Consider the following 24,268-nt stretch of genomic DNA (forward strand, 5'->3'; position numbering starts at 1 on the left):
TTCAGGCATCTCAGGGCTTTAATGGCCTAATATAACAACTCCAGAGAGTAATTTGCATTATGGCAGCCTTAACCCAGCTGTCCACTATTCAGAAAGTCCCCAGTCTATCAGACTGCCTCTACCACTGCTGTGCCAGCAAACTGCAGATCTCTGTCCATGTTCAGCTGAAGCCAGTTCATTTAGCCCCATCTCCCAAAGGGCAAGGAGCAGAAATCCACCCCATGAGGCTCAGGACTTGTTGTTTGAAAGGCTGCATCTTTACTCACTGTCACAGCTGAAATCCAGACCAAAATAATGCTTCTAACAAAACTTTCCAGAAATGGGATGAGAGGAAGGGGAAGGTGGTTTTCATATTGCTCTGTAGATGGCCTGCCTCAGGCAGAATCTCTCTGACTTCCCAGGCACACAGCAAAAGCTGTCTCTCCTCGCCTATGCATTCCCTGTGCTGCTTCACTCTAGTTATGCCTAGGGATGGTATAATAGGTCTCCCTTCTGTGTATGTTTAATTTCTGAGGCTGATGACCCGAACACGATATAAGCACTGACAGACATTGTAATTGTATAAACTTGGGGGGGAAAGAGGAGAATTATATAATCATAACAAAACAAATTGTCAAGAATAATAAGATTTTCCTTTTAGTGTAATAATAGTGTCATTAATTATTAAAGAAGAAAAAATAGCAATGAATCATAGAGGCTAAAAGTAAATGAGCCTGGAGACTGCAATTCCTTCTTATATAGGAGTGCCCTCTGCAGTCTAGTTCCTGGAGAATGATGCTGTGCCAGCTCACGCGATAATGTGCCAGAGGAAATAAAAAATAATTTGGTTAAAGCCAGCGCAGTAAGTCAGGATGTGGGACCATAATGGACACCTGGAGTACGGGATTCACAGTACTAATACACCATTTCCTAGACTAAATGCCAACCCCTTTTGTCTGATGGACAAGCTGAAAGACCTGGGCAAACTTTAGTGGTGTTTGGGTTTTGTTTTTTTTTTCAGATGTAAATGTTGCAGCTGAGAAGTAACAACTTATATAGTTGCTGTTTAGACACGGGGCATTTTACTCCATGTTTTAAAACTTACCAGAAACTGTAAAGTGATCTTCAGGAATGTTCTTCAAAGGGGACATTGTCTGTGTCCTTTCAAGATTTTAAGCTCTAAAGCTGGTCACATGCTGCCATAATATTTTAATGTCATTCCTTGCTGGCAGGTAGCAACTTGCTTTTCATCAGTGCCTTATGTAAGTAACCCAAGCGTTAAGATGTGACCTCATTTCTAAACAAGCATGTTTCTCCATCAACTGTAAACTTTACACGATCATCATTTCTGCTTTTATCATGCTTCACAAAAAAATTACTATTTTAATTTAAAAAAAAAAAAAGTGTGTGCAAAAGAATATTTAATTTGAGAGGGAAAACCCCTAAGCCTCTAAAAGTTTATACCCCTTCAATTACTTTTCATGCTTGACTATGTGGCAGGGAATACTTCATTATACCAGGTCACCAACTTTGACATCTCTAACCTCACAATAATAGTCCTTTTTGTAATGTACCAAAATTGAAAATCAGTTTAGTTTATGTTCTCCCTAGGTTCATGGCTCCAGTGCCTAATATATTGCTGGCTTGTATGCCAGCATTACTCCCTAGTGAGGAATATTAAATAGCCGCAGCATATATTAGAAGGGGTGAAAAGGTCCAGCTCAAGTCTGCTATATATTTCACATTCGTTAGTGCTTTAAAAACCCAGTAAGTTGCATAATGTTTCCACTTATCTGTGAAATTGTGGTATGATTCATATCACAGGCATCTTTAAATGATTTGTAGTCCACTATTTAAGAATGTATTCCACATAAATAAATACTTCCTGGGTTTGTGTATACGACTTGTGCTAGTCAGTATCATAAAAGAGGCACAATAGTGCCTGACCTTTATTGCTATAGCAAGAAGTTCATATATCTAATGAAAAAAACCCCAAATAGCCAACAGGAATGGTATAATACAAAGCACCTCTGTTTGGAAAAGGGATTTTTGGAGCTTCTCAAAATGTGAACGCTATTTCCCTCCATCAAAAAATTGTGTTCTTTCTCCTCCTAGTATTCTCCATGCCTTCTAAAAAGTTCACAGACTGTGTTATGAGAATTAATGCTAGTATATGGGATACAGTATTTGACCACTGCTAGCTGATCCTTGATCACTCCTTGATCCTGCTAGTTCCTTAGCTCTTTGTGAAACAAATTGGACTAGACCTCTGCCTCTTTGGGGGACTTACTTTACCAGTTAGCTTACCTGCCTTCAGTACTATTTTTTTCATATGGAGCAGTTTTGTGAATGGTAAGTCTCCAGTGTGTAGTAAACTATTTACAAGAAAACTGAGGATGCTAAGTTGATGAGAGTAGAACAAAAGCTGCAGCAGACTCAACAATAGATGGGCTTAGTCAACAGTCTTCTGAAATAATCTGGCCTGTAGCTTTGGGCTGTTCTTGAGGAATCCTTTGGGAATCACTTATTCTTCCCGTCAAATTTTTGGGAGTGCCAAATGAAGTTTCACTGAGCTACCATCAGTCAGAGAACTCAGTAGCTACCATGCTGTCCTCTCAGGACTGTAACTGACTTTCTATAGCAAAGGATGTCCTTAACATGCCTTGTTGTATGTTTGTGCAATCACGGCCACTGCTGGCAAGCCTGTATGTGCACCTAGTCTGCAACTCTAAAATATGAAATACGGTGTGATGCGGGAGAAGAATGGACTCCAACAACTCTATGAGAGTTATAAATGGAAGCCGTTTAATGCAAAAATTGATCAGGTTATATAGCCCAAAAACTGATGATTATGCACTTACATGATTCGGATTGGATAATTACAATAGTCTACGTGCTGCCCACATTCCTCTAATACATTATTGGTTTCTATCTCAGACACCCATCACCTCCCATGTCTCAGCACAAACCACTTTAATTTCCCGTTCTCCTCTTGCTTCCTCAACTTTCTTTCCCATTCTGTGTGGTCAAGGACATTTCAATGACCCTTCACTTGTGGCCTAGATCAGCTCGATGCAGTCTTGCTCACTGCACGGATGTCCATTTATTTCCAGAAACAATCCCACAGTGTGAAGCACAGAGAAGCATGGACTCCATATCTTTTTTAAAGAAGACCCAGGATTGACCGATATAAGGTTCTTGCAAAACAAGATTCAGATTCACTGTCTCTATGTACAAGCATTTGTGATGGATGCTACTGTTATACCATAGGGGTCTGTGAATTCTCTGTGTAGGCTCAAGGGACAGAGCGACACTGTTGTCATGACACCTGTGGCTCAAGCCACGTGCTCTATGTTGCACCATTCTGTGCAACACCCAGTGAGGATCCTCTGAGGGCTGTCTATAAGGCAGACTGAGGGCCTGTGTGGGGTGTTTTTGTCTTCTGCACAGCACAGGTGGGGCATTTCAAGGCAAGCGTTGTGCCTGGTGGTGCTTCTGGTCCTGCTAGCTAAGCACCAGTTGAAGTCTGTTCTCACTGCATGAGTGGGTGAATGAAGGTCTGTGCTTGGTGGTTGCCAGGGTCCGTCTTGCAGATTCCTTACCCTGAATGTGTGACAGCAGTAGGTTGACCATGCTTTTCCTATCAATACACTGTAAGATTCATGTGGTATTTTTCATCACTAATGTGGGTGTAATTAGTTCTTTTAAAGTCATCGAGGCTCTTAGCGTAAGTGGCACCAGGCTCTTCTCTGTGACAACCAATGGTAAGACAAGGAGTAATGGGTTCAAACTGGAACACAAGAGGTTCCACTAAAATTTGAGAAGAAACTTCTTCTCAGTCAGGGTGACAGACACTGGAACAGGCTGCTCAGGGAGGTTGTGGAGTCCCCTTCTCTGGAGACATTTAAAACCTGCCTGGATACATTCCTGTGTAACCTTATCTAGGTGTTCCTACTTCGGTGTGGGGATTGGTCTAGATGATCTTTTGAGATCACTTCCAATCCCTGACATTCTGTGATTCTGTAAAGTGAAAACACTGTAAGATCGCAACCTTTTGATTAGCAGTATGTTGTTATAAACTTGGTAAAGGAATTACTGAGTGAAACTGTACAAGCTGATTTATATGAGTCAAATGAGATCCTCATATAATAAATCACAACAGACAGTCAGCCTTGATGTCTGTGAACCTGTAGGAGTCTCAACTAAATAAGAGAATAAGATCTTCTTTAGTTCTAATTTCTCTTGTATCTTTTGAAAAAAAAAAAAAAACAACACAAAAAAACCCCACAAAAACTCTACACTATAAGAAAAGGTGCTTTCTGCAGAAAAAAAACCACTTTGCATACTGTGGGTTTTTTCTTTGCACAATAAAGTTTCTTCTCTTTTCTCTCTAACTGTTTTGTGTCTTGTTTCCACAAGGTGTAAAGCAAAGCAACAGACAATTCACATACATCGTTATTTTGTTTTACCCTAATGATGGTGGACATTTTCAGCTTCTCTCAAAATATTGAAGTATTTGTTGGAACTTACTGTTTAAACAGAAAACAATGTTCTTTCACTGAAATAGACAGCTTAGTTTGTCATACTGATATTCATATATGTATAGATATAAACAGAATTACGTTCTTGAATTTTGATTCCAGGGCAAATATACTGTTGCTTTTTATTGTCTAATCCTTTTTATTCCACTGTTTCTTAAAATTCTGTTTTCCCTTTCCTCTGCTGTCCATGCCAAGTCACCTAAAGGACATTCAAGCCATTAACATGCATGTGGGTTTCGATTGTGCAAAACAAGCTGTCTGGTATATAGACAGATTTTCATTTCAAATGTCTGAACTATATCTCCTCTGTGACACTGCACAGGCAAATCCTGAAGACCTGGAGCACGTTCCTCGTGCAGTGTCCTGTGCAGATGACCTTGTTCACCACAGCTGGGCCCAGCCACGCTTCCCTTGCAGTCTGGTTGCCTCACATGTTCTGGGCTGATGGCATGCAGCTCTGGCCTCAACTCCTTCACGGGAAAGCATGTTAACATTCCCATGGAAAAAACGGCCACTTGGTTCAAGTGTCCTGACCCAATTTTGACTTTCCTACACATCTGTCAGAATAATTTCCTTGATAACTATTATTTTCTTGGTCAGCAATGTAAGGATATGGTCCTCTTTCTTCCCTTCTTCACCACTGACTCTACATGAGCACAGTAGTTGCCTATAGATGACACTTATACTGGTTCAGGATGTATGACATGGTGGGCAGAAATGTTCAGATAAAACTATAAGCAAACAATTAAAATCATTATTGCAATTTGAGAACCAGCTACAGAGTACTTGGACATCAATCACTTTGTGTGAGTACAAACGCAAAGGAAATATTGCTGAAATGTTGGCTCGCAGCCATCTCAAAAAAGGTCAGATTTTTTTTTCTTAGGTGAACCATATGTAATAACATGACACTTCTAGCTAACATCTTTTTTTTTTTTTTTTCCCCTGAAGATCACAACGTTTTCAGTCAACACTGTGGTTTTTCTGCATGTTAGAATGTATATTTATGAGACAGATAACACCTCAAATCCTCATTACTCTTTATAATTTCACCATTATAAACTGCCTTACATGACTCTCCCAGCCACAACATTACACTAATCTGCCAGTGCAGGAGTCCTCTATTATGATGAAGCCTGCTGAGTGTTCATGTAAGGATGTTTTGGGGAGGAGACAGGCCTGGGTGAGGGGCAGGAATGATTCCCGGCAGCCTTGGGCTTTGGGGACTGTAAGAAGGAGAGATAATCGAAAAACTGCCTGTTTAAGCTGGGACCAAAAGCCCAGTCCTGCTCCAGGTTTGCAACTTACCTGTATGGGACCATGTACACCACGGCACTCGGGTGGTCAGGCTCAGGAGACGTGGTCTGCTGCCATGACTGCAGAAGTGGCATCAATCAACAAAATGTGTTACTTTGCAGAGCTTTATGAAGCTCACAGTCCTGTTTTTCTTCTGTGGGCCCTCGGGCACAACACAGGCTTTTGTAAAGGAACAGCCCAGGTCGGTCACCATAGTGGGCACCCAGGATTGGCCACAGGAAGCTCCAGGGAAATTGAAGGGCAAGCAGGGGATGGTAGGGGGGACAAGAGGGCAGTGTCTGGGTCACTCACAACACGGGGGCATCGGACCTGAACTGTCCACATTATAGGGCAATTAGAAATGCTGTTTCAGTAGCTGCAAGGATGCCTTTCTGTGGTTGGCACTCTATTCTCTGCTCCCTGCTTCTTCAAAGGGAGACGGGGCAAAGCTATCCCCTCTCATCCATCCACCCTTCTCTTGGTATCAGTGCAAGGGCAGGGACCCCCACAGGGGCTATCCACACCAAACAGAGGGGCAGGGAGCTGGCCTGCAGCCCATTTTGGAGAGCACAATGTGCTCCTGTGCCCTTTTTAGTGCAGGATGGCAGAGCTCCCCCATCTTTCAGATGTGCCTAACACACACGGCCCAATTCTGCAACTAATTTGAAGGTGGGATTTTTGCCTTTGTGCATTCCTGTAATACACTTGGTACCCTGCAGCAGAATGACGCAAAGTGCAATGAAGGGAAGCCTTCATGTATTTGTTAAAATTAATGCTAAGCTACAAAAAAAGTCCCCTTGCTAAGGATGTGGGTATTCTTGACATTTCTTTAAAGCAAACTGCAGTGCACACTGAACAATGTTCAGAGTCCTGCTGAGGCTTCAGTAACTCAATTACGCTTTCTTCTCTTTCTAACCCACCCACATACATGTTTTCCCAATTTAAACTTTTTATAGATCCTCCTAATGTCTTTTCTGCTGTACTTTGCTCTTAGCATCACACTTGTTTTGTTTTTCTTGCTTCAACTCTTGTTCAAGTACAGAGTGCCTTCCTACGCCTGTGTAACACTGTGTAAGAGAGATTCCGTATGTCAGTGGGAAGCAGAGGTAAAAGAAGAAGTAAGGAAGGAGAAACAAATGTGCCACCTGACTGGCTGACCCTTTCGTCTAAAATACAAAACACTGATTAGAAGCTTTGGTCCTTGCATGCAAATAAACTACTGGAAGTAGATATAAAAGACACTAATGGAATCATACGCTAATAAAACCTAAAACACTTATAACTTCTGTAACCTGTCACAAAGCCAAAACTGTCACAAAGTGCTAATTACACAATTAGGTCAAGGCATACACTCCTGCGACTATGAAGAAGGGATCTTGCTTATGGATTAAGGCCATATTCTTTGTGTTGAACAGAATGATTAAATACATATATTAAGATAATTATGTACAAGTATATGTAAATGAAGCATGTAAAAAGTCATACCAACTTACCTTTCAAATCTAGAATAATTAGAACCATTTTGAGCCCTACTATTGCGAGACAACAGCTGATTCTAATGGGCTCTATATTACTGAAATCCTGTGCAGTGTTTTGCAAGACAAAGTTCAGATTCGTGCTAAATTAATACATTCATTCATCTTTGAGAGCTTCTTCCCCAACTAGAATTCTGTTTTGTATTTGAGTTGTGTAACAAGTCCCTCCTCAACTCTAAACCATACTCCCCAGCAAAGCACTGAATTTCAGGACTAACAGCAAAACTCAGAGTCTTAGAACAAAAAAGAAAATGATGGACTTTCGCAGTTGATAATTACCACCTTCTTCTATAAGACTCTTGTCCTGACTCAAGCTGATTATAAGAGGAATAGGTTTCCTAGAGAAATGGAGATGCTGTCTTAAAGAAAGATGCTTTTCAGATCTAAAATACAAAAGTTGAATTCTATTTTCAAACAGAAATAATAAACTAATGAGCTTTACGTAGGAAAGAGCAATGTGCAAAATGCGTGAAGTTTTACTATTAAGGAAAATTATTTCCGGCAGTTGTACCACTTGAGATAAGGGGTGATGGAGACATGAGCAAATATCTTGGCATCACTCAGTGTGAGCTTGGAGCCCAGCCTAGCAACATTTCTAAAATGAATCAAAGCTTATCTGGCATCCTGCTTAATCGTTAGCTAACATATACATTGTGGCTCAGGCTTCCCCTATGTATTATGATGTTACTAGCACACTAATGACTGTTTCACTTTAGTGTGGCATATAAGGTGGAGTATACTTGGGAAAGTATACTCACAGGCAAGGTAATGAACATGAGCATCACCCATTTGACTTTTAGTGAGGCTATTTATGTTGATCCTCATTGTGCAATAGGAGATCAGAATATGTTAATGGCTTGGGCACAATAAATAAAGCCCACTCCACACAGATGTGCACCTGAGAGTATACACAGCATTCTACACGTTCCTTTCAGGTAGTTTACTGTGCATTAAGCTGAAGAATAAGACAGTAGCTTCTGTCAGAGGTGACCACTGAATGGAAGATGTGAATGTCTATTTCTGATAATGCATGGGGTTATGGATTTCTGAACTCCACCCAGGACCACACTGGGATGCGAGGAAGTCAAGCCCCAGAATTAGATGTATGATACTGGATGGGATATTTTGTTCGTACAGAGAGCAGACTGTTTTAAAAAATGGCATTAGCTTATTCTCTACAAAACCTTAAAAACTTGCTTCAGGCAACTAAGGGAAGCAGCAATTGCCCTTTTTATTCTTTCTTCTCCCTGAGGGGATATAAGGCAATGAGTCAACTTTGATTCTCCCCTCAGTCCCACTGTCAGAGAGGCTGCCAAGTATATATTGGGTTCCCAGGGGCAAAAGGCCTTCAAGCAGATATTTGTGATACTTATCCCTGTGGCTAGTGCTGAAAATTAAAGACACATGATGTTCAAACCCAAAACAACATGCATAGCTTTCCAAAGACAACCAGCTGCTTCACTAGGAACTGCCAGAGCAAACAATTAGGGATTCAGCGAGACTATTCACACGGCCTCCTTTCTCGTTGGATGGTTTGGTATTTTCTGCCATGAAAGGAGACAACTTTGACATTTCAAAAAGATTATAAGAATGATTATTCATCACTGGCTTTGTCCAGCTGGAGAGGTAAGGATATATATGTATTCTGAAAGAAAAAAATAACAGAAGTTTCCTCAGTAAGGAAGGCAGTTCATGAAATGCACATTAGTCCTAAGTACTAAACATGAATTGCATTCTAACTGAGAAATTATCAATAAAGGAAAACTGTTTAGGAGTGTGGCAGAATGCAAACCCCCCTCTTTCCCCCTCCCTCCTTCAGTATGGAAGGAGTAGGCACATCTCCCTCTCTCTCTACTACTTGAGGCTAACAGCTTCTTTCGTTTGGCCCCAGAGCACCCTGGCCAGGGCCATTAGGAGAAGGGAGTGCCGAGGCGCCACTGAGCCACTGGGCACCTGCGGCCAGTGTGTGGGATGTTTGGAGGTTTCAGGGGCACCCACAGCCAGTGTGGGGGTGTAGAGAAGCTTCTGGAATGCCTACAGTCAGATCTGTTCAGCCAATATAAAACACATTTGCACGTGTAAGTAAATTAACCCTCACAGGATTGTGAGTGTATTATAAATTTACCCTCGCAGAATTGCGAGTGTACACATTCCATACTCACTACGAGTACGTGTATCTCTTTAAAAATAATCCCACACCGTGTTTAGGCGAGTGTGTACTTCTCCAGGACTCAGGGACAGCTCCAGCATTGTTTTGGGTGAAGCCACGTGCATGCACTCTGTGGACCATCTGTTGTATTAGTTGCTGCCCCTTAATAATTTTCCTCAACTGATATCCGAACCTGTATTTAAGTCACTTTTGGAGTGCTAAAACCCTGTTTCTCACTGGTTTAATAAAAGTTGTTTTGGACTCTGTTGTCCCTTAAACTAACCTCGGCGTGCTTCCGTGACAAGGAGGTTAACCATCACTATCAAAACTGAACAGGAATGGACATCGTATGCTTTTCTCAAATGGTTTTCTAAATGAAAGTGAGAGAAATGGACACAATCTAAGTTACCAAATTCAGTCTCTTTCTGCTAAGTTTTGTATAAATCCAAATACCACTTTGCTGGTATGGTCCGATTGCAACGAAAGGCCCAGTCTAGTATGTATAATAACTCCATCGCTGTAGTCAAATTAGCAGAGAGGCAGATTGTGGAGTCAGCTATGCTCAGGAGAATCATTCTGGAATTACCTGGGCAAGACTGAGAATTGAACCTCTTTCATAACTTTAATCCATTTCCTATGAAAGCACGTGAAGGAATTCCAAAATTGACATTATTAAACTTCCCAAGAGTATAGTATTTCTGTGTACCATCTTTTCAGCGTCAGGTGCACTTGTAAAATACCGTGCTTCTGCCAGTGCATATCACTTCTCATACTTTAGTTAGGCAATTGATTATGGACTAAAGTCTACAAAACTTAAATAATCCTAGAGTTCAATAAAGGCACAAATCTCCACATACGTCAATATCTTGGCAGAATTTGCTACAAGACAGCAAAAAAACTAGTTGGTGGGCACGTATCTAAAGCCTCATAAAAAGCGTTGCTAGAGCAGTACCATACAGGCTGAAAAAGATAATTTTTAAAAAAAGCAGTACTTAAGAAGGTTAAGCCCAAGTGAACTGTGTACCAGCTGCATATCAGATGCTCAGATTTGTATGAGCTTCTTCATCTATGGATGACAAAGCATCAGGATGTGAACCTTCCCTAACCATGTCTAACTCTTGACCTAGACAGTGACCAGGTCTCGGGAGGGCACGACTTCCCACAGAATTTCCAAACTTCCTGGTTCTGTCTGGGTTGAATGCTCTCAGAAAAAAACAATCCTTTCTGCAAAGCTGTGAGATGCTCCTTGCTATCTCACCAAGTGCTATTTTATCATCTGAGAAGTCATACTGAGTATTCCACCTCCAATTTCACAAATTTGTTTAGTTCTTGGAAATGAAAATCCTAGCTCATATCTTACAAATGCCTAAATGCGATAAACAAGAAGAGTTCACAACAATTATATTTCTTTTTTAGTTTGTGGTTTGTTGTTGTTGTTGTTATTTTTTTAAAAAATTATTTTATTTATTTTTTTTTCCTAGCCATTCAAATATTGTTGGTTCAAAAAATCTTATGTGGAATTAGTATAAAGGTATTTGCATTCCTTCAACAGAGGTAAAATACAAATCAAATAGAGCCAAGGGAGGGAAAGAAAACAAAAATATAAAGTAAAAGGGACCACAAAACAAACAAACGAGTAATTATTGTATCTGTATCTATCACTGATCTATAATTTCATAGATATAGCTATATTTAAAAGGATTAAAAGATAGCAATGAGAAAAATATATTAGTACTCAAGAACACACACTGCAGAATGGCTTCACAGCTTTTCCTGGAGACACAAATTGTAAATGATTTCACATGAACTGCCTGCAAATGAAGCTGGCAACTTAACCCCCACTCAGTGTATATTTAAGCCAGGCTTTTACTGAGACAGTTCTAAGTGCTGATCAGAATAACTTTTTTTTTTTTCCTTCTGCTAATAACATTTAACACATCGCTGAATAGTTCTATATGAAATAGTGGGTTTAAATTACTAAGAGCAGGGGAATTGACAGTTCAGCTGAACAACATAGATGTTTGAAAACCAGAAGGTCTTAATCAAGGTTAGTGAGAAGATATTATTTCTTAAGTTAATATCTTCTTCTTAAGTTGACCTTTCTTCAACAGAATGTTTTCAGTAGTTTTAGAAACTCAGCATAGGACCAAACAGGCTGTCTTATCTTTTCTAGAGTAATACCTTCTCAGCAAGAGTAGAAAAATATGTAGTTTTTTGAAAGGAATGTTTCCTGAATTGTGCAGAAAGATTTGTAGATCCTGTGAGTAGGAAGATAATGCTGGTTTCCAGGAAAGCTTTCAAAAACATTAAATTCACTCTAAGAAAATTCCTGAAACTTGGTTTTTCCTGGGAGCATGTAACACACATGCCTCAACAACATAAAACCAAAGAACCCAATCAAACCCACAAAACCAATGATAAAAAGCCACTCAGTTGCAGATATACTGTAACTAGGATCTGTTCCTGTTATAGAAAATAAAAACCAGTTTTGCACTCATTCTCTGCATGCATAGGCTGCTGAAGCATGCATTTTGGTTGCCTCTGTCTGAATACACTGCATTCTGGCACTATGGCAAGAAGCCAATAAGATAAAACACACCATGAGATGATATTTTGCAAATCAGAACTTTCCCAAGAGTGACATAATAGATCTGGAAATTAGTAAAAAATATCAGCAGTTTCCATCTTTAAAAGCCCAGTTTATCTTTAAACCTATTTGCCATCATCTAAAGTTATGTTAAATTCATAAAAGTTGTGAGAGCAACAGTTAAAACAGCACTGAAGAACTGGACTGGATAACCAGTTTAGGGAGCTGGATGACTAAGGTATTAGCTCTGAATGCAAATGTAAAGGGATAAAATTCTGCTCATCTTGTACAACTGTAAATCTGGAACAACCCTTCTGAGGCCCCTGGAATTTCTGAGATGTTATAGGAGCTCAAAATCTGTCCCAATCACTGCAATGCTATTGTCCCTTCCTAAACTGCATGAGAGCATATACATTTACAGGCATAGGAATGGCAAAATCAGAGACAGAAATTCCTTAACAGAAAAAGACAAAGATATTCAAGCTTGAATGCTTTGGAGTTATAACCTGTAACAACTAAAAATTTTCCATTTTCTTTCAAATGTCCCACACACCTAAGCCCACAAGCACATTGTGCTCTTAAATTATCTTTAGATGTAATACTCACAGAAATACACAGGCTGTAGACAATAAAACATAATTAAATTGGTTTGAAAAATGCCTGTCCAAGTACCTATGATTAAATTATTTCATCTTTAGATTGAGGCAGCAAGTTTCCCAGGATTGTAAGTACCTACATTCTAACATGGATCAAAGTGTTGGCCGTGTAAAATGAGAAACAGGCCAGTGCAAAACTGACAGAGTTAATCCATGGGATACACTTTTCCATCATAGTAAGTGCTGTTTCTGTGCAGTGAGCCATCAGTAATTTCAATTATTTTTCCTGTAAGTAATACAGCTCTGTTTAAATCAATTTGTGCTTTCAGGGTTACTGTACTTTAATTTGCCCTGTACTTTATACTTCCTCTGCAAGCTGCAGTTTAACAGATTTTATGAAGTTGCAACTGTGTTAGAAGAAATATATTGTATTCATAGTGAAGTTCAAGAGCCACAGACCTTTAATGCTCTGTTGGCTACATACATAAAACCAGAATTTCTGTACCACTTCAGAGCATTGCTATGACATTTTAAAGTCACAAGGGATAGGCATTCCTTTGTGGCAAATACTTAGTTGAGGGTTGGTTTTTTTTTTAATTATTGATACTGTTGCTTCAGAGCTTCAAATACATGATAAGAAAGTATTAAAAATTATTATTGCAATATCTATCAGCGGCACGCTGATAACTTATACCTGTAACTCCTATGCAAACAGCTTGTGGTGTGAAGCAAAAAAAAAATACTTCACAGAGCTTTAACTTGATATCTGTACAAGCCTGAGCACAAGATCACAAAACTCACTTCAAAACTATAGCAGTTTGTGAGATATTGCAACTGAATTACCTATTACTTTCATAGTCTGGCAACCATTTGGTACAACCACTTGCACAAGCTCCGGCTGATTCTTAGGCTTACCAACAAGATCTCCTCTTGTGGAAGCAAGACTCTGTCATGCTTAACGTTTCACTGCTGCGATTTACATCAATCTTTGCCAACATACAAGTGCTAAATGTGCATAATTCTGTGTGTGTTAGTACAGGACCTGGAGAACCCGAGATAACAGGGCTAATTTTTCAGTGTGAGTAGGCTGGTAAGGTGACATTCACCTGCACGGGTCCTAACTTTGCATATGGAACAGGCTGTATGTAAAACAGGGGCTGCAATCTAGATTTCACCATCGCTTTCACTATTAGTCAGACATCTCTTTCTCTTCTATTTGTGTGAATTGTACAAAATAAAGTTATTTTCTTCAAAGAAAAACCAAGGATCTTCCTCAATTAACCACCTCCTCTCAAACTGAAAGTTTTAATAAACTGGCAAGCAATACAAAACTATTAACAACATCCTAAGGAAGAAAAGCATATTTCTTTCCATCCCTCAGTGAGATGAAGTCCATTTTGATAGTCTGGTTAGCTTCCAACTTTGCAAACTACTGAAATATTTTTGGCTCTGGACTATAATCAGACAAAATGAACAAAAGTGAAAACAACTATCGTAGCAGTTTTGTTTCAGGAATTTAAATCCTGACAGTTCTTTCAATTTTGCAAACTGACAACCTCTCAGACTGTTTCTTTGTGTTAAAACCTCTTTGCTGTGTTTACAGTGCCAGCTGAATGGCAAATGCCCACTAAGAGAGGAGCAACAGACAAGGTTTATTCCCCTGCTCCTGCAGCAAACTGCCCACCCAGCCCGTGAGCCTCCTCTGTAGTTTCTCCTTTGTAGTTTGATCTTTATTGCAATCTCAATGCTCGATAAAGGTGTAGAATCTCATCTTGAAACTGGCAGAGCTGTTCTTATTTCTCCACTTGTACAGTAAAAAAAAAATTCTGAACTTCACAGAAAAGCTCAGTAGCTCCTTTTAAAGGACTTCCTCTCTTTTCAGGGTCATTTGCTTTAAATATATGGAGCAGTAGTCAGGGGGCAAAATAAGTAGATGAAAGAAAAAAGTTTGAAATTAATTAAGGCCTAGAGCATAATAATAAAGAAAAAAATCACATTAGACCTGCAAAGGTCTGAGGGTCCTCACAAACTGGGTGAAGCCAGTCTCCTCTCCTGCAAGGGCACTGGGTTTTAATATCACTCAGAGCAGGGAAGGATCATAAGTATTAATCTATGCTACCTCAGCAAGAAGCAGACTACATTGAGAAGATGTCAATCTGTCTTACATTTTTATATCAGATTGGATGTCTTAGAATATTCATAAGACATTTTCTGCAGATAATATATATTGAAAGTGCTGTCCTTTGCTGAAGCTTGAAGAACATGAGGGTAGGTACTTAAAAACACAACACACAAATGTGAAAGCAAGTAGATCAAATCTAAAACAGTAAAGAGAAGACGCAGTGCAACTTTCTTTGAATCTGGTCAAAGCTGTAGGTCGCTTTACTGTTATCTGAATGGGATCAGATGTTGTTGGCATAGTAATATGCAAAAATCATGTTATTATACATGCACACAATCTGTTTTACCACCTACTACTTTGCAATACTACAAAACACCATTTCCCTTCCAAGATTTTCCTAAACAGTGAGTAATCTAAAAGAGGAGCACAAGGAATTTTACACCAGATGAGGAATTAAAGAATATTCAGGAAAATGTTCATTCCCACATTAAATGGAAGGGTGCAGCAGAGATACTGTAGTTTATTCAAGCTGAAACTGCTTCAGTCCTGTTTGACCTTTCTTGTGGAATTCACTGTACAATTTTTTATTTTACAGAAATAAACCCAATGCAATGTGTCCTGAGATACCCAGAGGTGGAGCAAACAAAAACAAAACTTCTGAGTTGAAAAGGTCAGAAATGAAAATCTGTCAGTCACTGCTATTAACTGACAAAGTCAGAGCTGCTCTCCCATTCTTTTCTTTTTTTTTCTCTAATAATGTGCTGATACACCAGGTAAAAGAGCTATGATGAAGGCATTTGGAAAAGTTACTTACAAACAACAGCAAACCACAAAGGTAGGTGTAATCCTGTGTACAAGGGCTCCCTCTGTGCAAAGGTATTCCCTGTCACAGGACAGGAACAGTGTGCCACAGTGAAAGGTGCCAGCAGTGGGAGGAAGCACATAAAACAAATTAGCCCTCTCCCCTTTCCACCAGTAAATCTGTCTGGTAACAGCTGTTACCTCTCCAGTTTATACAACCTCTTCTCCAAAATCTTTGATGTCCAGAAGACTGGAAAATCTAATCGTGTCTTGGGAAAGAGAATAACAAAAATATTGAGAGAGTAATGAAAACACAAACAATTCTCTTATTGCAATACTTGCTGAGGAAGAAAGATCTCCAGACCTGGTTAGTTAGCAAACTCTTCTAAAAACCAGTCATGAATGGATGAAATTTACTATTCATGGTTACAGAAATAAACGGACTTGCTTCATTCAGCAATCTTGAGAACAATGATATATTTTCATTTGCTTTGCTAAGGACAACTAGAAAATGAGAGCATTGATGCTTTGGCTGAAAGTCTTCAGCTTACACAGCCAGGGCATAGTTTAGACCATTAGTCCAAGGGCCTGATTCTTCATTACATCAGCTCTAATGGAATTACACTTGTGCAATGAAGATGATAATGAAATAAATAAATAGGTCACAATATCTCTAGTTCTATGGATCTCTTTAGTTTGGAGAAGAGGAGACTGAGGGGTGACCTCATTCATGTTTATAAATATGTAAAGGGTGAGTGTCAGGAGGATGGAGCCAGGCTGTTCTTGGTGACAACCAATGGTAAGACAAGGAGTAATGGGTTCAAACTGGAAACTTCTTCTCAGTGAGGGTGACAGAACACTGGAACAGGCTGTCCAGAGAGGTTGTGGAGTCTCCTTCTCTGGAGACATTCAAACCCACCTGGACACATTCCTGTGTAGCCTCATCTAAGTGTTTCTGCTCTGGCAGGGGGATTGGACTACATGATCTTTTGAGGTAACTTCCAATCCTGAACATTCTGTGATTCTGTGACCAAACTGGACAGATAGACTGTACGCTGGGAGGTCTTCGGTGAGGCATCAAATGTACAGATACCTTTGCCATGCCCCAGCTTCCCACCTGGAGAGGTGGCCTCCCACCAGAGGCACATGAAAACCAACCCCATGCCAGGCAGGACATCACTCCCCGGGCTGACAAAATGTCTTGAGATGTGCTACCCGTGACATAGGCCCTACAGTAGTTAAATGAGGAACCAGAGTCCTCTTCCACCACTTTTGCCCCAGACAAAAATTGGCAGGATGACCCAAAAAGGCATCGCTCGGGGCACGTGAGGAGGCTGCGGTGCATCGCTGCTTGCTCACCTTGGGTCTGTCAGCGGTCAGGCAGGGCTTGGCCGGCAGCATGGGGAATGCACAGAATCGCAGGATGTTGGGGATTGGAAGGGACCTCAAACATCAGCTACTCCTGGAAAACACAGGGAGGGCACCAGGTCCCACACACCTGTTGAAACAAGATTATAAGATTTAGGTTAGGAACACTGATACACTTCTACTGCGTGGATCCTGCAGGTGCATCTGTGGTACCTGGCAGAGGTTACAGTTACAAAACTTCACGCAGAGCAGACCGCTGTCACTGCTGGACAATAGGAACAGTGCTCATACCAAATCTGACATACAAAGTGAGAGAGAGAATCTGAATTTTAAATATGATTTTTTAAGCTCCCCCTGTATCACCATGCAATTCACCTATAGCTTCCATGCATGCAAATCTCCCCAGACAGGCACCTTTGTTACATGTCAGATAATACTCACAGAGAGCATTTTTTTTGTTTGTAGATTATATTCAGTACAAACTTTCATTGGCTTATTTTTCTTTTAAATCACTACAAAATGTCTCTCTGCTTTTGAGTGGGAAAAAGGTAGAAAGGGGGCAGGGAGGCTCATACATTTTAAATTTTAAGGGAAAGAACCCCTTTAAAGTACAAAATCTTTCTGAGACAGACTTGGTTTCTGAAACTTGTGTGTGACTGCTCTTTAAAACTTGTACCACACTCTGCCTCCTTCACCCTCTGACACATAGCAAGAAAACTGGATTCAAAATGAGATTGCACCATGGTGAATTCATTCCTTGAACTGCAGCGTACATTTCAGCAATACACAGCGTGGGAACACGTCGATTAGCTCTCGCTTTGAAGAAATTGGATTTGCAAAGGTCAGCAGTGGCTCGGCCCATTTCTCAGCAGATCTTTGGCTTGCTTTTCATCCCGGGACTAGCAGGGAGGAGGTCAGAGAGGAATGACAAAAAGAGTGAGCTTTTTGAAGCAAGCCCAAAGAATCTGACAGTGCTCCCAGCAGTGTGGAGGTTTCTTTTGCTCAGAGCTAATAAATAGGTGAATTTTAAACCAAATTTATGGGAATAACTTTCTGAATTTACATATTAAACAATTCATTATTTTGGTATAAACTAAGAAATGTTTTCCAGTGTAACTTTAAGTCTGGTGAGAGCTGCCTGAAGCTAATCTGCGAAGCAGCCTGCTCGCCCTCCCTCACCCACCCCTCTTTCTGTGCGAAAGGGAGCAGCCAGCCTGGAAAGAAGGTGGAAAGAGGCAAAGCTCAGCCCCCAGTGGAAGTGTGAAACCCAGGAAGTTTGTGCTCTGTATTTCTCCTTTGAAACACATTTCCCGGTTGTTTAGCTTGCTCCTGTGCCAGCGTACTGAGACAGAGGTAGCTTCATTACCCTTTCAAGCCGGAAAACTCACAAAATAGTTTGGCCACTCTCCACATCTTATTAACATAAACTGGAGTTTCCTCCCACTGTTGGCAGGGCAGGGTGCTGGGAACGTGTGATCAAGGCGTTTCGGCGGCTGTCGCCGAGATTTGCCTTATTCCTGCGGTGAAGGATTAATCCTGGATCCCAAACAGGGGGTTGCCATGGGCACTTAGGCTGGAAAGCCACACAACGGAGAAGGAGGTGGGGGAAAAAAGAAATGAGGGCAGGTTAGAAATGAACCTAAGAAAACCAGCAAGCCTGAGTTCCTTCATCTGTAAATATTAGACTTCTCTTGCAGAAATATAGCACATACAGATCAAAATACGTGTTCTAGCAAACTAAGAATAGTGGACTTGTTTTCTCGATTGGTGCATTTTTTGGGCAGGTCCCTTTCATATGCCTGGATTTCTCTGGCTTTAAAGCCTTGTGAAGGCTTACAGTGTGGACAGAGAGTGGAGAGAATAGCTCCCGCTGCTGTCGCAGGTATCGCTGAGATGTAAAAATTTGCTTTTCCCTGGCTCTTCTGACATATAACATTGCAGCATTCTGGCATAAAATGTAATTTAGAAAATATACGAATTGTAGAAGGAGAAATCCCAATGCCCTGTAGGTTGCAGTTAAGTAACCAGTACCAACCCAGGTGAATTCTCCCTGGCATTAACTGAACAAAAGCTAAATGCCAGCCTTTGCTCTGACTGATTTATTCAGCTTGGAGAATTCCCTTCAGAGTCAGTCCCAGGACTCCCGGAGTCAGCAGCAATCCTGCAGATCTTGGGAAACCTGCTGGAGGGGAGCGTTTACAGCATGTCTAAAAAGAGGTGCAGGGCAAAGTGTTTCAGGAGGACAAAGATTAAAAGAGCACGGCTATCGTCAAAATGACAGATGAGTGATGTTTGTGTGACCTAACAGGAAGTAATAAACACTGGGTTTAGGCTTTTAGTGAGGAAATGGCTTGTTCACCGACTGCTGCATAACTGCATCAGGCTCCCATCAACGTGTAATCATCTCCATGAAAGAATGAGCCTATGGAGGGCTTGTAACAGCTCTGCCAAGGAGACCGTGCCAGCTCCTCTCGCAAGTGTTATGTTACCACAGATCCAGGCGTATCCTGGAGTTTCTCATGACCTCACGTTCCAGCAACTCTTCGGCTAAGCCTTTGCTTTCCATTTACAGATGTGCAGGCAAGTAGGGGACCTGAGCACAGTTCCCTGGCTGAGGGGATCTCTCTTCAGAAATGGCACTTTGTGCTAAATATGAGGTCAGATCCCATCCAGAGGATTTGTTTACAGAACACTCTCTAGGATTATAATTTTTAATTCAATTAATTTCCACAAAGTTTGACCTGTAGGAAATTGTCATTTATGAATACACACACCATTTTCAAATTTTGCATCTCTGTATGTGTAGGTAAACATATATCTAACATGCAGAGTTTAGGCATAAGGAAGTGTATCAGGATTATCTCTGTACAGCTATTCATGCTTAGCCATCAAATACCAGAATTAGCTTCTTTTTTTTTATATTTACCATCCTCTTGTCTCCCTGTTTTCATTTTTAACACGCTTTTTTATATTTGATACTTTTATCAACACTTACTTCAGCTTCCTTCAGTGGAGAAAGGTGCCCTTACTGCACCTTTCACATACAAATAAGCTTTGCAACTGAAAACACAAAGTGCTGGGTTTAGATTTTTTAAAAACAACAACAAAAAGCCCACACAAAAGTCAGAAGATTAAACAACTGCACTTGAGGTACCTTGCTGAGCTGCAATAAAAAAAAGAAAAAATTGGTCTGAACACACATTTTTTTATTAAAAAAAAATGCATATAAATTACAGCTGCTGACCATGTAGTCATTCTTTTTATTAGGTGTTTCCTTATACCCATATATGATTTCCACGTATAAATTCCCTGTTGGTCTGAAAACTGCTCACATGAAACTGGTGTTTTTCTTAATAAATTGTCCACAGAATCTGCATTTCATCTTGGACATAAAAAGTTCATTAGGAGAAAAAAAAGCATCCCAGTGTCCTGGTGGAAAGCAATACCAGACACTATCCAAGCTAAACAAAGATCTGCCTGCTGACTGCATAGCCTTTTTTCCCTGCTTTTCTAATTAATTAGTTTCCATAATTTAATAAAATTCAATATAACATAGCATAGTATACTTGTGCCCGCAGCAACAACCATCTTGTCCAGAGGAGAAAAAAGCAATTCTGTTTCACTGAGGACTTCAGCATGTTAAATTTTCTTTCCTTTGAAGTTCTCCTGGAGAGAGAATAGGCACCTAGCTCTGCCTCCAAGCACAGAAACCCCAAAGTCCTCTGCTCTGAAATAGCCTGTTTGATGGGATAACCTCAAACCATGCAAGTCTGGAAGCCTGGGAGCTGCTCCAGGTCTGCTTACCAGGGTCTTCTCACCAGGGAAAGTCACTGGAAACAGAATTAGATGTTCCATATGGGATGCTCAGTTTTCAATCTGAGAAAGCATTAAAAAATATGACATTGTGAAAAAAATTTCCCCCAGTGCACACATGAAAATGAAAACCCACATTCATCATTACCTTTGCTACTCCATGTAGAAAAGAAGCAATGCTAAACTAAAACAGATGGCAGCGTATTAAGGGTCATCTCCTGCTCTGACGATGGAAGCACAGCTGTCTCCTGAAGAAACCAGTGAGTTCAGCAGAGACCAAATAAAGAATGTGCTCCCAAGAGATTCCTCCTTCTAGAGGAAAATGCTTGGTTTGACGATCTGGTGGATGTGCATCAGAATGTGACAAACAGGGAACATTTTTAGCAACATTTCACTGAACTAGTATACCAGAGTGTGGTCCCCAAAAGCACAGTTGCTTTCACTCCCATAATTTACTTTCATCTGTCTTTTTCAAAACCTTCCCTAATTAAGCTTAATTGCCATGCAGTCACACATTAGTGCAACATTCTGTCCACTTATGGACCACCCATAAAATGTTTCATAGCATTAATCCTGGAAAGTGGTAGATTGCTTGTTTTGTTTTCTAATGTGCATAAGTGCCTATAATGCATAGTGATGGCTTTCTGGAACTGATACTTCACTCTGAATATCATGAAAAGATTCTTAGTTTATATCAGAACATTAGAGAGGTCAGAAGGGTGTTTGTGTTCTGGGAGAAACATGCATTTGTGACGATTTGGAATGTAACGCCTTTGGTGCAGAACTCAGACACGGGAATTCCCAGCAGTTTGTAACATTTAACTCCTTCTTAGGACAGTTATGGACCAGACCGTAACAACTTGGATACCCTTAGTTTTTGTGAGCTAGCTGAGTTCTCTGCATCATTTAAGTCTCAGTGACCTAGACTCACAATAAGCACTGATGTGATGACCTAAGGAAACCCAAGAAAACTATCTTTAAGGCTGGACAAAGGTCTAGTCTACAGGACTCTTCTAAGTAGTTTGTAGGAGCTGATCTATAACAGAGTATTTAGAAAGAGTAAAAAAACACAACAGCAACACAGAATTGCAGGGAAGCCAACTGAAATGTTCTTGTGTAAGCATCTGATTATTCATCTCCAAAACTACAGTCTCAGTGCAGTTGCTCTCCTACTTTTCAAGTCAAGAAGTCCCCTGAATTTCCAGAGTACTCAAGCAAAAGAAGCAACTACCATGTTTCTCAGAGAAAAGCTGCTCCTAATATGCTTCCAGACAGAAATGCTCAGTCAAGCTGAGTGGGCTGAAAATTCATAACTAGAGGGACAAAAAGTAGTGTTAAATAATATAATTAGAACTTCGTAGCAATTAGACAACATCATATAAATATAACATGAAGGAATTCCAGCCTCACTCACTTTGGTGAGAGTCGGAGTTCACACAACATAACTAAAAATTTAACATTTCCACTGGCTACGCTTTCCTATGGTTTCTCAGCATTGTGGGATAATGCCAATATTCTTATCACTGCTAAAAATACTTTTCTTAGTCTAGAAATGACAAAGAGAAAGAGAAGAACAAAATTTTGGCCCAAATTAATATTCCTAAATTATTAATAAGCGATTGAGTTACTTCTAGTCCTTTCCAAAGCTTTCAAGCTTTGTAGGATGTATATGTTGGAAAGAGAAAAATGAAAGGAGAAATACCAAGAACTGCCTAACCAGCAAGGACTAGTTGCACATGTAATTTTTAAGCTAAATTTGTCCAAACAGCAGAGTACTAGAGACGCACGTTCTTTGAAAAAAGTAGGGGTCTTATGTTACACATGTGAGACAATAGTAAAATAGAGATCAAGGGGTACACACATTATTGCCTATGAACTTAAACCCTAAGTTTCTGATGATGATTTAATATTTTAATGCCAGAGAAAATCATTCTTTTCAGTCATACCTTTATGAATTTCAAAACAGAAAAAAAAAACCCTGCTTCTAGTTTAATTGTTTTGAATAAAAATGCAAACACATAAATTTCATTTAATAAAAGCTAGAAAATTTCAAATGACACAAAATTTCTTCAAAAAGCCACACACACAAAACCTCATTGTTATCTATGTTGATACTATCTTTGTCCCTTATTTACCACCCAGGCCTAGCATTCTTTCTGGGTGGAAATGGCAGAAGACACACAGTTGTGGACAAACTGAAGTGACAAGCAAGCAAGAAAAATAAAGTAAAGAAAGTGAAAAGTGCGTCCAGGTTCTGCCAGCTATGTTGCAGGATACTGAGGATTTCATAGGCTGCATTGAGTTAGTCCTAGAATTTAACTGGTCATTATAGAGAAAATCTGATGTATACTATTAAAGAGAACCCCCCAGCTCAGAAATACTTGTTTGCTATAGGGCTTTGAGTCCTCCATGTCTGGGGTGCACCCTAATCCGAGGGATACAAGCAGCTGGGTTAGGCTATGTCTGCTATGAAACATGGCGATCTGAAACGGCCTTGCGTTATTTACTCAGAGAAAGCATGGTGCCACCTCTCTGTGATTGTTTCTAGGCATCTTTTTACTTGCTTTTAAAAATAAGTAAAATATCCAATTTCTAAAAATACCAACTTCTCAAAAAGCTCCTTAGGGAAATGAGGTTACAACATAACTGTGTTGTATGAACTTTTGCCTGTCATCTGTTTGCTCTTTCCCCCCAGTTTTAATTCCATTTTACAGAAGGGCAGAGGTCTCAACGAGTGTCAAGTCCTGTACAAAATGGGGACAGCCCAGGATGGTGGATGCAGCAGCTCTGCCCTGGCCATGTGTACGGTCATTCCTGCCAGGTGCTGGAAGCACAAAGAGCTGGTGGTGGTGGAAACCTGGAAAACAGACAATGAGGCTGAAGAGAGAAATCCATAGGAAATGAGGCCTCTTTAGTTTGGCTGCCGGTGGGTCAACTTGTCAACTGACTTATACCACTTTTTTCCCCTCAGTTCCTGAGTTCTGCTGAAAATTATTTTTCTGCCAATGATGCTTTCCAGGAAAAGACTGCACTGCTCACTTCAAAACTTGTGACAGTGTCATTATTTTGCTGAATGAGGGGGCACAGCAAACATGGTTTTTCTTATGTTTTGCTTTAACCTTACTGATGCCTTTTCAGTGAATTATGAGCCAAGTTCTTCTTGCCACTGATTTAACAAGTGTGTAGACACTGACATCCCCAATCCTACTTTTCCAGATCAAGAGCACATTTCCTTAGAGACCACTGAACCTGCAGAGCTCTGAGTCTGTTTTCTTATAAACACTGGTCTCATGGATTTTAGTGGAAAAGCATGTGTGGGTTGGGGGCTTGGTACCTACCTGTGTGTAGTACACACTTATATTTAATTCTGAGATGCAGCTACCCTGATGGTTGTAATTCTGTCCCATAGAAAGCAATATTAAGTACAAGGCCTGTTCCTAAGGACTCTGTTCGAATGTGGTCAATCAAATGAATTCCTGTT

This window comes from Nesoenas mayeri, assembly GCF_963082525.1.
Source record: "Nesoenas mayeri genome assembly, chromosome: 3".
In the NCBI taxonomy this organism is placed as follows: Eukaryota; Metazoa; Chordata; class Aves; order Columbiformes; family Columbidae; genus Nesoenas; species Nesoenas mayeri.